Source organism: Arvicanthis niloticus, chromosome 3 (genome assembly GCF_011762505.2).
Source record: "Arvicanthis niloticus isolate mArvNil1 chromosome 3, mArvNil1.pat.X, whole genome shotgun sequence".
NCBI lineage: Eukaryota > Metazoa > Chordata > Mammalia > Rodentia > Muridae > Arvicanthis > Arvicanthis niloticus.
In genome coordinates this window covers 117,285,228-117,300,789 of record NC_047660.1, presented here as the reverse complement: position 1 = coordinate 117,300,789, position 15,562 = coordinate 117,285,228, and the positions used below count along the sequence as shown (strand labels likewise).

General features: G+C 33.7%; 1 protein-coding gene across 1 annotated transcript in view; it reads right to left on the bottom strand.

The window, feature by feature from the left end:
* Nucleotides 1-15,562, bottom strand: part of LOC117705391 (gamma-crystallin D) — a 763,352-nt gene that overhangs the window by 631,650 nt on the left and 116,140 nt on the right. The window lies entirely within an intron of this gene.

Sequence of the window (15,562 nt, the reverse complement as noted above, 5' to 3'; positions counted from 1 at the left end):
GTGTAATGTGATGTTTTTCTGAATGTCTTCTGAGTGGATGTTTTTGCTGAAGCAACAGACATGGTGTCTTTCATGGTGTCTTTTCCAGCATCCTGGAAAATGGGCATGTGATGTTTTGCTAGAGCAGACTCTTGAAAGTATGCCTTTACAATCTTTGCTGGTCATCATTTGTTGTGTCTTTATAGAGAAAAATACCACCAAAGAATTTCTGGTCATATCCCTGCAGCTTCTTGCTGTATCCACAGTCATGGGCCAGTTGGCAGAGCCTTACAGTTTCTTCAGGATAGAACTGTTGTTACTGATTCCAGAATGCTGTTTGCAAGTAGATCAAGCTGCTGCTTCATATGGAATGAACTGCTGACATTCTAAGAATGCATATTGGATTTGCTTCAAAGAACTATTTCTAAACAGGTTCACATCTTCCTTTGCTCTATTATCCAATCCTTTCCACTAACACTCGTGGGTGGTGGGCTAGATGGGACATTAAAGCATTTAAGAACCCTTATTAAAAGTATGTTATGAAAAATCTAAGCCTACACTCAAAGATCACCAACATAAAATAAGAGATGGAAGAGATACTCTCAGGCATTGAAGACATGATAGAAGAAATAGACTTGCCAGTCAAAGAAATGTTAAATCTAAAAAATTCCTGACATAAAAATTCCAGGAAGTCTGAGACACACTACCAACATCAACAATAACAAAATTACAGATATTAACAGTCATTGGTAATTGATATCTCTCAATATAATTGGACTAAATTAGGCAACAAAACTTAACTCCTATAACTGAAGTCTTTAAAAAATTAGACAAAAAAGGGAAAAAAATAGGATATTGGACTCAACTTCTAGAACATAAACATTTTGAAAGAAATTAAAGACAAGAAAAATTTAATAAAATGATAACAGACATTAGGAGAAAATGATATTTTCATGAGAATAGTCTTCACCCTTGCAGAAGAAATACCAAAGCAAGGGAAAGAAAAAACCCTGGTAACCAAGTAAAGAAGCTTTGCTGAAAGAAAAACAAGTAATTTATCTCAGCCTTGTTTTTTTTTCCAGTCCTAAAATCCCAGCTACTCAGAAGACTAAGGCAGGAGGATCACAAATTGGACTGATAGAAATTTGTCTCAAACATAGAAAGCACAGAGAGGCTATGGGTATAGCTAAGGGATAGAGAGTCTATGTAAGCATGCATGTGTCCTTGACTTCAGTCCCAACACAAGAGGGAAGTGGAGATGGTGGGAGGGAGGGAGGCAGAGAAAGAGAAGAACTTACTATGAAAAACTGAATTTTATGTTTATACATAAATCAGGTAAAGCTTCAACAAAACACATTCTTCCCTAGACCAGTAGTCAGCAATTTTTCCTGAATATTTCTATGGCTTAAAGAGAAAAGCAGACTTTTATTGTTTGAAAGAAGGTTTGCTTCCTCTAATTGTAATATAGTTTTAGTCTATTTTTCTCATACATCACTTCTAGTAGATTAAATGTATCTATACTATCTGGAAATCACAATTCTCTTTAGTACAACAACCACTTGATCTCCTTAATCTCATCATTCTCCATGACCATGATAGCCATCTGTAATTCTAGTTCTAGAGGAACTGATGCCTTTCATTTTCTGAGAGTTCCTTTATGCACATTGTGTACAGAGGCATATATATATGTGTGTGTATGCATATACATACACACACATATATATATATATGAACAAATGAATTCTTTCTAAAAGTTTCAAATAGAAAAATATAATTTAATATTTGTCACAGGGTAAATAAAAACAACTTTTGATGAAGAAATAGGTTTCATCACATTGTAAAGCTCATTGTGTTTTGCATACATTTTATTGGCATGGTTGATTTGAGGTTAAATATCAGAAGCTTCCTCATGGAGTCAGGGGATGTGAGCCTTAGTCTGGTACTGAAAGTATAAAGACAGAGCAGGGCAAAGGCGAGCACAGTTACAAGTGACCTTATTTGTGCTTCTAAGCATGGGTCCCCCTTTTGCTTGCTCCAAAATGACTTTTGTGGAAAAGTTAGTGCAATGTTTCTGCACTTTGATTCAGGTGGAAGTTAAAAATAAATTAAAATTTTTGGTAGATTGGGCATCAGAATTCATTTGCTTTTTTCACCATAATTAAGCAAAACAAATCAAATTGCTTAGCAATTTTTTAGGCAAAAACTGTCATTTTTCAGCCTGAAACATTAGTGTGATGAAGGCTTACCAGCACCACTAGACTTAAAGGTAAACAGAATATTCAATGTAGATACTATTTGTAAATAAAATACAACATTCTCTTTCAGGAGTTTTAGTTTTAAGTGTTTGAAAAATAGCATGTGAAGAAGGCTGAATCCATTAATGCTGGAGTTGTTTTTTTTTTTTTTTTTAAATGAAATAAGTGTTTCTATAGTTCACAGAAAGATACATTGTCAAGTAAGTATATAAACTATAAAATGTCAGATGACAAATGCGCTGACTTTGGTGCATAAATGGAGTGATTTTTCCTGCAAGCTCATGGTTGTTTTTTTTTTTTTTTTTTTTTTCATATGTGACAGTGATGACCCATTTACCACATCAACACTGGAAGAATACAAACCTTCCTTGAAGTCACATGACTATCGAATGGTGGATTCTTCAATGATTGTGATAACGAAAACAGCAGGAGCCATTCAGTGCAGTTATGATTATTAAAACAGTTTACACTGATCACTTCTGCAGAAGGAGGCATTTAATGAACCTATCATAGACTAGAGTCTTCAGAATGATGCTACTTTGAGGGATTTTGTTTAAATAACTTAACTTGGAGAGCTATTTTCTATACTTGGTTTGTTTTTGTGTTAGTTTTGAGATTTGTCTCAAATCTTAAAAATAAAAGAAAAACATTCCTTTGCTGAGTTACACCTTGGGAGATTTGTTGATTACCAGCATATTGAGACTTCTGTTCTGTTCTTACCATACCACTGAAATTAATCTCAGCAACTCCTCAGTGAAGTCTTTGTTAACAGTCTCCTTTTTAGGTTTTTTCTCCATCATCTGTTACAACTTAGAGTCACCTGAGAAGGAAGACTGATTGAGGAATTGTCTAATTTATATTGGACTCTAGACATCCTTGTGGGATATTGTCTTGATTGATAATTAATTCATTGGTCTATTATTGCCCCTGTAGGCAGCACAACCCCTAGCTGCTAGGTCTAGGATATATATGCAAGCAAGCAGAGAGCAAGATAGAACAAGTTGGTAAACACCATTTCTCCATTGTTTCTGCTTCAGTTTCTGTTTGAGTCCATCCTTGACTTTCCACAGTGATGCACTATGACTTGGAAATATACCATGAAGTTAAACTTTTGCTTTTGGTCAGAGTGTGTTGCTGTGTGTTATTGTAGCAACAGAAAAGAAATAAGTCCATTGTTTAACTAGACAAATAATTTTAAGACTGAGAAATAACCAAATATTTGATTGGAATTTATTCTCAAACCCACATGCAACTAAGTACCCATTTTGTCTTTGAGAATGCTGTCTTCAAAATCTGAAAAATACTATATAAAACTGGGAGAGAGGCTGGAGAGATGGCTTAGCAATTGAGAGCACTGACTACTCGTCTAGAAGTCCTGAGTTCAGTTTCCAGCAACCGCATGGTGGTTTACAACCATTTGTAATGGGATTCAATGCCCTCTTCTGGTATGTCTGAAGCCACAGTGAATTCACATATAAAATAATTAAATAAGCCTCAAAAAATGTCGGAGATAAACTAATTCTAATATTTAGATTTTGTAGTGAATACCTGCTTATTCTAATCTTTTTCTTATTCTTTCTGGTCTTAAGATACCATTATTACTCAAGTACTTCTGGTTTGACAGGAGGTATATATACGACTATAATATAGTACACGATTTGGTACATTTGAAAAAGTCATTACACATTTATTTTTCTACAGATATTTAGTAGACAGACAAAAAAAGTCTGTGTGATGTTGGGGAAGAATTGTACTTTTTCGCATAGTTCATAAGAAAATAAACTGCAAAACTTTTCTAAGAGCTGTTTAACAACAACAACAAACCAAGATGTAAACTTAATTTGCTTTTTAATAGTTTTATGGAGGAAGACTATCAGAAAAAGGTGATTTCTATAATATTTGCTATTTTCCCTTTCCTTCTTTGCCACAACTGATATTACAGTGAGACCAGGAAGTGGCCCATTGCTCAGTTTGCCTTGAAGGGTGGCATGTTCTCTTGCCATGTTTTTGATAATTCTTTATGTAGGGGATTTGATGGAAGGGATTTTTGGAAATGTGACTGGGATACAGTGAGCTAGATATCTTTTTTTTCCTCTCCCTTTTCTTATTTCACATGATGTCATGATTTACAGAACCCTAGACGTTACTCATTTAAACTTATATGTTTTGGGCTTGGCCTCTCTTGCTCATTGGAGTAACAGGGGAAATCAGCCATAATATTTGGTCTTCTGGCCACTGAGTTCCTGCCAGGCCACCCTACACAGAGTCCATAAGCAAGGCTGTTGTCCCTAAATGTGCCCCCAGAACTTCTCCTAAAGCCTAAATATTATTCTTTCTGTTGTTAATAAATTAAAAACATAAAATTATTCTATGCATTTTTTGGGCATGGACAAGAAATCTTAGAAAGATTTCCCATCTAATGGTTTTCTTCCAACAAGAAGTCATATACCTATTGGAATTGATTAGCCTGCTTTCTGCACAGTATTTTTGTTAAAATATTCACATAGTTTCTTTTTGAGAAAATGGTCTATAATTTATTAAATATACTACTATTTTAGGTGTTAAGTGTTGGTGAAGTTGTGATCTCATACAAATAGGTTTAAAGCTGTGGCCCTTTTATTTAGAATAATTTGTTTAAAATTATTGTTATTACTATACTGTTTGGAAAATTATACCAAAAGTCTTCTAAGCATTAAATATCATTTGTGGAAAAATTTTGTATTATATTTTGATTGCTAAATAGGAATATATTTTCTTCCTTTTTCATTATTTATTTGACTTTTATCTTTTTCATTTTAAATAATTTTTAGATGTTCAAAAATATGTTACTTTGAAGGAGAATGATTAGTGTACCTAAATTAGATTTTTAAAATTATTTCCAAATTGTGATGAATTTAGTGGTTTTACAAATGTTATACAGAGGGTACTTTTTTCATTAAAAGGTAAGAGATAAAATATAAATAAATCAATTTCTTCATTGTTTTTTTGTATTTTACTTTTAAAACTTGGCATTTGTTTTTTAATTTAGTGTGTATGTATGCATGTATGTATATATTCATGTATGTATGTATGTATGTATGTATGTATGTATGTATGTATGTGTGTTTACCAAGGTCCCCATATGAATGTCAGAGGACCTGTGGGAGTCAGGTACATAGATCCTAGGGTTCAATCAAGATGCTCAGACTTAGTAGCAAGCATCTTTACTTGGTGACCTAGTTTACAGACATTCCTTTTTTAAAATATAAACCTTAAAACTATTAACATTTTGTGTAGTATAAAAGGTATATTGATTGAAATAGTAGCTACATAAAAATCCATCACAGCAACAGAGAGTTTCTGATAAAGTATATACAAATTTGATGCTTTTTTGCAATCCATCCAAACCAGGTAACCAATTGAACTCACTAAATAAAATACAACCAAATATTGATTTCTTGAAATCACTTATATTCTTACATCTTAAAAAAGCACCATCTAAATCAAAAGGACACAAGCTACATTTTATGAAATGTGTAAACTTAGCTATTAAGCATCCCAAACTATAAAAATCAAGACAGGTTTTGCACTGAGTATTATTTTTTCTTTTTATTTCAGTTACTCTGGCTTAATAATGGTGCTTTTAAAAGAAAAACAACTGTTGTGAATTGAATTTCTCACAAAAATGCAGAAACTGTAAAAAGCATCTATGGCAAAAAAATGTATTGATTTAATCATAGGCTCAGGCCAACAGAAGAGCTATTTTCAACTCTGGAAATGATTGAGCAGCAAATGTCTCTGAGTTCATCCACTCATCAGCAGCCTTTGGTCCCTGCAGGAAAACAAGTGAATCACCATGGCAAAGATACATCTCTGGAATGGCTGCTGGCTAAGTAAGAGGTAGAGGGATGCTAAGGATACCCTGTAGTCATGTAATGGTGCATTCTGGGCTGCCTTGCCATTGTTGAAATGTACATCAGGAAAAGGAAGTGGAAGAGTTCTGTAGATTCAGATTCCTTGGTTCCCAACCATAGAGCCTGCTGTTTCAACACTGACTGCAGAATCTGAGTGTGTAAATTTAAAGGGTCTGTGGGCCCTTCATTAGTCTCTTAATATCCTCCTTGGGCCATCAAGTTTCTCCAGCAACAGAAATACTCTTTAAGTAATAACTTATGGAGATACATTCTGTATAATAATGGAAATTTAAGGAAAAAAAATAAAGATCTGAGAACCCCTGAAAATAAGGTAAAGTCACAATGTTCACCTGTTCTCAGAATCTCTTGTTTCTGTGATTCATGCTTAGCTCTCTCTAGATAGCAAATCTAAAAAGAGAGATCACCATTTTTCTTTAGTATAATGTATTACAACCCAAAAGTGTAATATGCATACAATAAATGTGCATCCCCAGATTCAGGCTTATGTCCTCCCAGAGCCAATCAGTGAATAAGTTATTTTCTTGGGTGAAATTTTTTAATACTTTTATTCCTTTTGTTTAGAAAATTGCTTCATTCCTCGGCCGTTTTGGTTAACCATGAAACATTTCTGTGGTCTTGTATTGACTACATGAAGACTGAAAAAAAAAAGTTAATTTTGTTTCCTTATAGACATACAGCCCAGGTTAAAGGGAAGTCTGGGTAGTGCATTAGCAGGAAAATGTGAATGAAGGTTGTGCTAGACATAGAATTAGAACAGCAACTTTGTTTTCTTCTCCTGGGATGCTGCTGGTCAGTACGCAGAAACTACTTGAGGTACCACTAATCACAATTTTGAGAACCAATTTAATTTCTAATTTGTGTTTGAACTCTCTTCCTTTCTTTTAAATACTTAGTCCAAAATTCCAAGTAGAGTAAATGCTTCATACTAAGTTTGGGCTGTGTGAAATATGCTGGGCAGCTGCTTGGGGGATATGTTTTGCACCTGCTTTCGTCACCCTGAGCTTGTTGACATCCAACCACAGACAAAAGGTCAGAAAGCAGGATTGTCCTTGTAATTTTACATATTAGTATTTCCTGTTTTAGATTCTGCCACTGACTTACTGACATCTAAGTTATTTCTAAATAAAAAAACAAAAAACTTAAACCCTGTTCCCATTTTCTTTTTCTGATTCATACAGCTAATAAATTGTTCTTGTGTATTACAAGCACTGAGGCAGAAGGAAGATAGCAACCCTGACTTATAAGAAAAGTCAAACATGTTAACCTTTTAAAAATTCATGTGACTAAGAGAGAGTGATCTTAACCTGGTAAGAAGACTGACTTTATACTCAAATTTATTTCCTAAATTTATATTCGTATCTGGGTCAAAGGAATATTGCAAGGAACCATAAGACTTAAGTATTTGATGTATCATTGATTGTTTCCCTGTTCCTACAAACAATATATGAGGCATGAGTATTTTTTATGAGTGTAGAACCAGTCTCATTATGTGGCATAGTGTTTCACTTCACCTTCTGTGTATGTGTTTGCTTCTCTAATCTTCATACACTATTGCACTTTACTTTGGAAGGGTTGTATGCATAAGTGCTGTGGATAATTTTTGGACATCTACCCAGTCTCAGTACTACTTTATTGTCCTGTATTATAGTATACTGATAGTAAGTACCTTGTGGGATATCTGAATGGCTTTAATGCTCAGACAGCAGGACATTTTAATATGGCCTATGTAAAAAGTTTCCTGAACACATCTGCTAAGTGTACAGATACTACTGATTAAATTCTCCAGAGATGCCTAACATCAGCTTTAGAAGCCATTCACATCAGCTTGTAAGATCTGTATTAGAAAAGGAAAGCTAGTTATACACAGGAGGGGAACCTTGAGTCAGTTAGGGATTAGGAATTTTAAATCTGAATTCATCCTCATAGTAAAGTATGCCCATGTATGTTAGGTTGATAAAAATAGTAATAACCACTGGCTTAAGTTTTCCATCTATATCACTTTGATTTTTTTTCTATAATACTTTACATATAATCAAAAAACAACTGATAAAACTTACTTTTGTCAGAGAGGATATGTACTTTAGAAAACTGACATTGTTATAATAAGTTAGTTGGACGTTTTTACTTAAAGTGAAAATCGGGGGGGGGGGGACCTTCAGTATAAGACTGATGCCTCCCATGGTCCAATAAGTAAAGTGAATATCATTGGTCCACACTTAACACTGAAATCTACAAGTGCAAATCAGTGACTGTTTTGGACATATCACAGGGACAAATGAACATAATATAGCCTGTAGGCTTAAATCAGACAAAGAAATCAAGGTTATGAGCAGCAGAAACTGGAGAGAGACACAAACTCTTAAGAGGATTTAATAGCTCTGTCCCATGTCAGGAAGTATTGTTTTCATCTCCATGTATGAAAAGAGGCGACCTCATGAATGATAAATTATTTAGAGTCATAGCGATAGGCTGTAATCTCATGTGATCTAGCTCTTCATGGTGTGCAAGTAACTGAACCTCAATCAAAACCCTGAGGAACAGGAGAAGAATGAGTAGTCTAATGTTGGGTGTTTGTCTTTTTACTGACATTAATATTCCAGTAGGGCTTCCTCCAAGGTTTCCATATATTGTCATTGAATGCAATACCACATACAAGGCAGCGGAAGGCCCTTGTGCTCTACAGCAGACATGGCAAGGACAACTAGAGTAGTTTATCTTTTCAGAAGATTAAGAGAATGAAGCTAAAATTTTTGACATACTAAAGTATGTCAAATATGTCAAATATTTAGTATTTTTGATGTACTAAAATAAAGGCAAAATACAATTTAATGAGATTTTTGTGAGGGATTATTATAAATAAATATTAAATATGATTTTCATTGTGAGAGTGTGCTAGTGGACTCTCCAGAATTACTGAAGAAGTGTGACACTGAGATCTAACTACACCGAACAGTTGTATAATGTAAATGGTTCAGACCATGAGTTTCCGCACCATATTGCCAGAGGAAATATAAGTCTGGAACACAATACCATGACTACTTAATGTTTGTCTCCTTGCTGTAAATATTGAAATTACAGGGTGAATCATGACTATTTAATAAATTCTAGTTCTCTTCATTTGGGACAATCTGGCTTCTGAACACCAACATACTTAATATTAGTTTAACTGTCCGTGTATTAAGAACTACATAATATAACAAGCAATTGAAATAGTGAGGTTTTATGATTAGATGCTAATTGGTTTTAATTAAAATTATTTATTTGAAGTATAAGGTATTATAACATCTTATCAAGTATGTACACAATGCACTAGTATTTAACAGTTTTCAAAGTGGTAACATGCATATTTCCAGGTTTATTAATAAGCAATATTTTTAAGTATTCATTTGGGTATAGCATGAAGTAAAAGTATTGAATAGATGCTGTGGTTTCAAAATAATTTCTTTGAATCTCCCTGAGGTTCTCATGCTAGAAACTTTGTCTTCAGGGTCTCCTAACAAAGATAACTCCAAAAAGATGTGTTCACTACTGGGTTTTACCTCAACATTAAAGTAGGTTGAACAGTAATGCCCCATAAATTGTTCATTAAGTGGAATGTTAAGGAACATTACCAAAAAACATTCTTTGCTGCCAGGGTTACTCTAAAATCAAAATTGAAAAGGGGCACAAAAAATCTATAGACAAATTTTTATGATGGACATGTGTAAAGATTCTAAGTAAAGTTGTGGCAAACTGAATTCAAGGACTTCACAAAAATCGTACACCAGGATCAAAGTGTTTTTATTCAAGGGATGCAAATGAATTTAATATAACACACAAACAGAATTAGAGGCAGAAAACACCTGAGCATTTTGATCAATGCAGAAAAGGCCTTTGAAAAGTTCAATATCTCTTCATGATAGAAGTTTTGAAGTAAAAGAAACACACACACACACGTGTACACACATGAATGCACAACCACACACACACACAACATATACACATAGATAAAAGATTTTAAATTTAATCACCTTTGTATAAAGTAATAACAAACTCTTCAAGAAAGAAACCAGCAGAAAACTTCCAATCTCTTATTAAATCAGTCTTTCCCCAGGTATTTCCATGCATTTTGTTTTTAGTGGAACATCAGAATAAGAGATTTAGTAATATAATCTTCAAGTTGATTTGAATTGGTATTAAGCTAGAAAGTATGTCCTGAGGTAGAGCAGAAATGATTAATGGCCAACTGAGAACACCAATTTTAAGTTTTTAAAGAGTTCAGATAAGGGAGAAATCTTCAGGCTGTGGTAGTCAAGGGAGACTTTATCTCAGGTACACGTGGCAACTGCATGTCAGCCAGCACTAAAATGTGTCCTCCCAGTGAGAGGTAAGAGAATTACCATAGAGATTGGTTTTATTTAACTTTCATACTCTGGACTAGAAATACTAAATTAGGACCCAGAATACATTTGAGAATATTTAATAATTTTATCACAAATAAAAAGTAATCATTTGATATTTGGGGGTCATTCAAGATATATGAGTGTAATTAATTTCAGATATATGCAAATATATTTACCTGGAGATAAAAAAAATGGGATTCTATTTTGTTACTATTCCACTGAGTATTTGTAACATTGCACACAACTCTGAGGATTAACTGTGATGGATTTTTGGGAGAAGTGACACCTGAAGGTCAAGCTTCCCTGGTGCTTTCCCAAGAACCATGCTTGTGATTTTTAAATTTGTTTCACTTGCTTACAATTTGGAGTCTTTATTCTCTTAACGCCATACATGTATTTATGGTTAGAATCTTGACTTTACATGCAAACTAATAATAAGGTAGAGAGCAACTGAGGTCACCCTTATGTTGACCACTGGCCTTTACACAGATCTAGAGATCGACATCAAGTGTCTTCCTCAATTATCTCTACCTTAGTTCCTGAACCTTGGTAGACCGATTCATTTTGATGGTCAACTAACAAAAAGTAGAGTCACTTGGGAAGAAAAAAATTTCAGCTTAGGAACTGCCTTCATCAGATTGGTCTGTGGGTATGTCTGTGGAGTATTTTCTTGTTTGTTACTTGATGTAGGTGAACCGAGCTCACTGTGGGCTGTACACCCCTAGACAAGTTGTTCTGGGTTGTATGAATAACAAAGCTAGCTGAGAATGCATTGATTGGCAAGGGGAATAGCAAGACTGTAGGCAGCATTCCTCCATGGTTTCTGACTCCAACTCCTGCCTTGAGTTCCTGCCTTGTTTTCCCTCAATGATGGACTACAAACTGTAAGGTGAAACAAACCCTTTCTTCCCTAAAATATTTATTGCTATGGTGTTTATCACATTAACAGATAGCAAATAAGAACACAAACTGGCCATTATTGACCTGGAGCTCAGTGACTAGGCTAGATTGTTTGATCAGTAAGCCTAAAACATCTTCCTGTCTGTGGCTCCAAAATGTTGGGATTCCAAGTTGGTCCTGTTGTTCATAGGTTTTCAAGTGGATTCTGGGGATGAAGAACAGATTCTCATTCATATGTGGCAAGCACTTAATGAATGATCTATCTTCTCAGGCTCCTTAACCTGACAGTCTCTGCCTTTTGGTTTGGCTGTTAAACCCATGCATTTGATTCGTGTATGTTTTCTTGCTTTTTATTCTCCATGTCTAATAAATTCTCTCTCTGTGTCTCTGTGTCTGTCTGTCTGTCTGTCTCTGTCTCTCTCTCTCTGCAGTACTTTTTCTCAATAGAACATTTTTAATGTGGTACTTTAGTTTATTTAATAAAATATTTAAAATTTAAATATTAAAATATTTAAATTTAAAATTTAGTTTATTTAATAAAATATTTTAAAATATCCTTTTAGTGATTTTTCCATATATATGTTAATTTTTCAAAATAATTCAGGTATAAAAAATTTAAATTTTGTTAACATATAGAAATATTAAATTGTGCAAATCTATTGTCTCCCACTGAATTTTTACATGATTTTTGTTTACATATTAATTTTTCATTCTATCACCTAAACATTTTATGCTAATTATTACTTTAGGTAGTTTAATGTCTTTTATGTTAAATGTAAAAATAAAAAAATAGATTTATTACCTAGCTTTTAATTAATATTTTAATGATCAGTTTTAAATCTCTTTATATCATCCTGTAAATTCTCAGTATTATCTGTGAGCCATTTTCTTACTTAATATAGCTTCATGTCTACCTTCTTCTATTGTGCTGATCATGTTAAAATGTATTTCTAATAATTATGGGCTAAAATATAATCGTTTGAAATTACTTTATGGGATTGCTTTTTAAAAGAGTTAAAAAACAAATGGATTGTTAATCCACCATCCTCTGTTGGTTCTACTAAGAAGTCAGTTGTTAGCCTTACTGTAGTTCCTTTGTGATTGTGACTTTTGAGCCATTACTAACTTTTTTTTTTTTTTTTTTTTTTTTTTTTTTTTTGGTTTTTCGAGACAGGGTTTCTCTGTGTAGTCCTGGCTGTCCTGGAACTCACTCTATAGACCAGGTTGGCCTCGAACTCAGAAATCTGCCTGCCTCTGCCTCCCAAGTGCTGGGATTAAAGGCGTGCGCCACCACTGCCCAGCTATTACTAAATTTTTTAAATTCAGTATTTATCGTTATCTAATTGACTTCAAGTTTTCCATGTACATTTAGATGACATGTTTCTGTATTCATCTAGTTCAGAGCTAGTTAAACTTCCTTGACATGTAGATTACTATTTTCAGAGATCCATGACCAGCTGACTGAGATAGCTGAGACCTATTTCATGAATTCAGGTGATTGACAGACGTGAATTTAGTATGTTTCATTCTGCTTTTTCTCTGTTTCTTTTTCTCTGCCTCCCTTCTTTCATCTTCACATTCCTTGAACATATGTGTACAGTAATAGATACACATAGGTATATGTGTGTATCCTCAATGACATTTCAGATCTACATGTGTATTTATTCCTCTTTATTCTACATTCTTTCTACTTTTTTACTTATATAACTTTTGTTAATCATCTGTCTTTAAGCTTCATCATTCCTTTTTGTTAAATCAAATTAATTATTGTATCCCTCTTATGGAGTTTTTATTTTCACATGTGACACTAAAGTCTTCATCTGATTTTTTTGTGTGTATAATTATTTTTGAAAAATAATTTCTGTCACTTTATTGGTATTCTGTGTTAGATAAATAATTGATACCATGTCTTCTTTAGTCTTGTTTTTTTTTCTTTTCAAAATATTCCTGTAGCCCTTGAAATATACAGACAGGCGAAGATAGGAATAATCAGGCCTCTGTATTATGATTTTTCTTTCAAATGTTGTTTTTATTCTTTCTAAATATACTTCTTTGTCTAAAGATTTCTTGAATTTTAACATATAGAATGGGGGCACATCTTACTAAAATTAGATATCTTCTCTATATTAGCTGAGAGATGTAAAAGACTTCATGTTTTGAATCATTTTGTTTGACACTTTACTATTTAAATCCATAGTAGAGTAAAATTAAATATCCCATGACAATATCATATAACAATAATATTGGTAGGTTATACTTACGGTTTTATTTCCTACTTTTCTTTTGTTTTCTATTTGAAAAGTAAGGGCTGATGATTCAAAACCCAGTGGAAGTATCCAAGAACGGTGAGTCATATCTCAGAAGCTGCAGTACATGGCATTTAATAAACAGAACACAGTTAACCCATGGTGTCCCTTAATTCTATGTGTTAAAGTATTCTTCCCCCTCAAAGATATTTGACATCATTATGATAGGGAGGAATATTGTAATTCACAGCAGTATTCACATATAATCAGTACTTTTAATTTCTTTTTAAAATGTCAAAAATTATTTGCTCAATGGATATATAAAACAAGAACTGTGCCTATAAATAAAGTGCCAGCTACCACCAACTGATCATTTGAAACACTCAGATATTGTATGTATGTTCAGCATGTCTATCTTCTCACACACAATACTTCTTTATAGAAAAACATATTAAACATTTCCTCTACATTCTTCTTTAGGTTTAGTACAGTCAGTGCCTATACTCATATTACTGCACAACGGCACACTAGAACTGCTGATTCTATCTAATTGAAACTTCCCCTTTTCTCTACTTTCCAATCTTTAATAATCACAGCCTAAATTCCTCTGAGCTCAACTTTTTTTATATTTCACATATGATTCTATTTTTATTCCTGTGCCTGGCTTCTTTCAGGGAACAAAATGATCTTATGCTCTGTGTGTGTTATTGTGGATAATAGGATTTGGGGTTTTAATGATAGAATATTATCCCATTGTGAATGTGTATTTCATATTCTGTTGTTCACTTATCAGTTAATGACCATTTAGTGCTTTCTATTTCTTGGCTATCATGAATAGTGTTTCAATAAACAGGAGAACACAGATGCCTTGTCTGCATCCTGAGTTGTCCTTTGAATGCATAGCCATGTGTGGTTTTAATGAGAATGGCTCCCACAAACTCATGTGTTTGAATGTAATCAGGGCTTTGCACTACTTGGGAGATATTGGGAGGTGTGACTTTGTTAAAATACATGTGTCCTTGTTGGAGGAAGTGTGTCACTATTGGTGAGCTTTGACCTTTCAAGGTCCCAAACCAGGTCAATTGGCTCCGTTCCTGCTGTGTTTGGATCCAAATGTAGAACTCTTGGCTTCTTTTCCAGCACCATGTCTGCCTGCATGCTACAATGCGCCCTGCTGGGATGACAGTGAACTAAATCTCGGAAACTATAAGCCAACCTTAGTTAAATGCTTTCCTTTATAAAAGTTGCTGTGGTCATGGTGTATCTTCACAGCAATAGAACACTGGCTAAGACAAGCCAGGAACAGAATTATTAGATATGAAAGGTTTTTTTTTAATGTTTTAAGAAGTTTCCATAATTCCTGATACAATTTACAGTTTGAATGTCCCCTAAAGACTTATATATTGAAGACTAAATATCCAGTCTACAGCTTCATCATGAGGTTTTCTTTAAATAAGGAAGCTTAGTGTAGAAAGCTATGTAATAGGATTATAAGTCATACACTTCAAGGCAAATGCAGGACACTAAAGTCTTTTTCTCTCATTTTTCTTGCTGGATGTTATAGGATGTCATACATTTCTACTATAATCTACTATACCACTGCATGTCCAAAGGCAAAGAGTTATTGACAATTGATCCAAATATGTGATCCAAATACTGTGAACCAAAATACAAACTTCCTCTTTCACTTTAATACCTTAGTCATTTATTATAATCACAAAATTGATTAATACAATGGATATACAACTTTACACTGCCTTTATATATTATAAGAGTTGCTTTCTTCCTGTATCTTCACTAGCAAATTTAAAAGTCTGTAGTGTTTTTAATCAGCATATTAGAATGAGGTGATCTCTAAATACAATACTTATATACTCTTCTCTGTT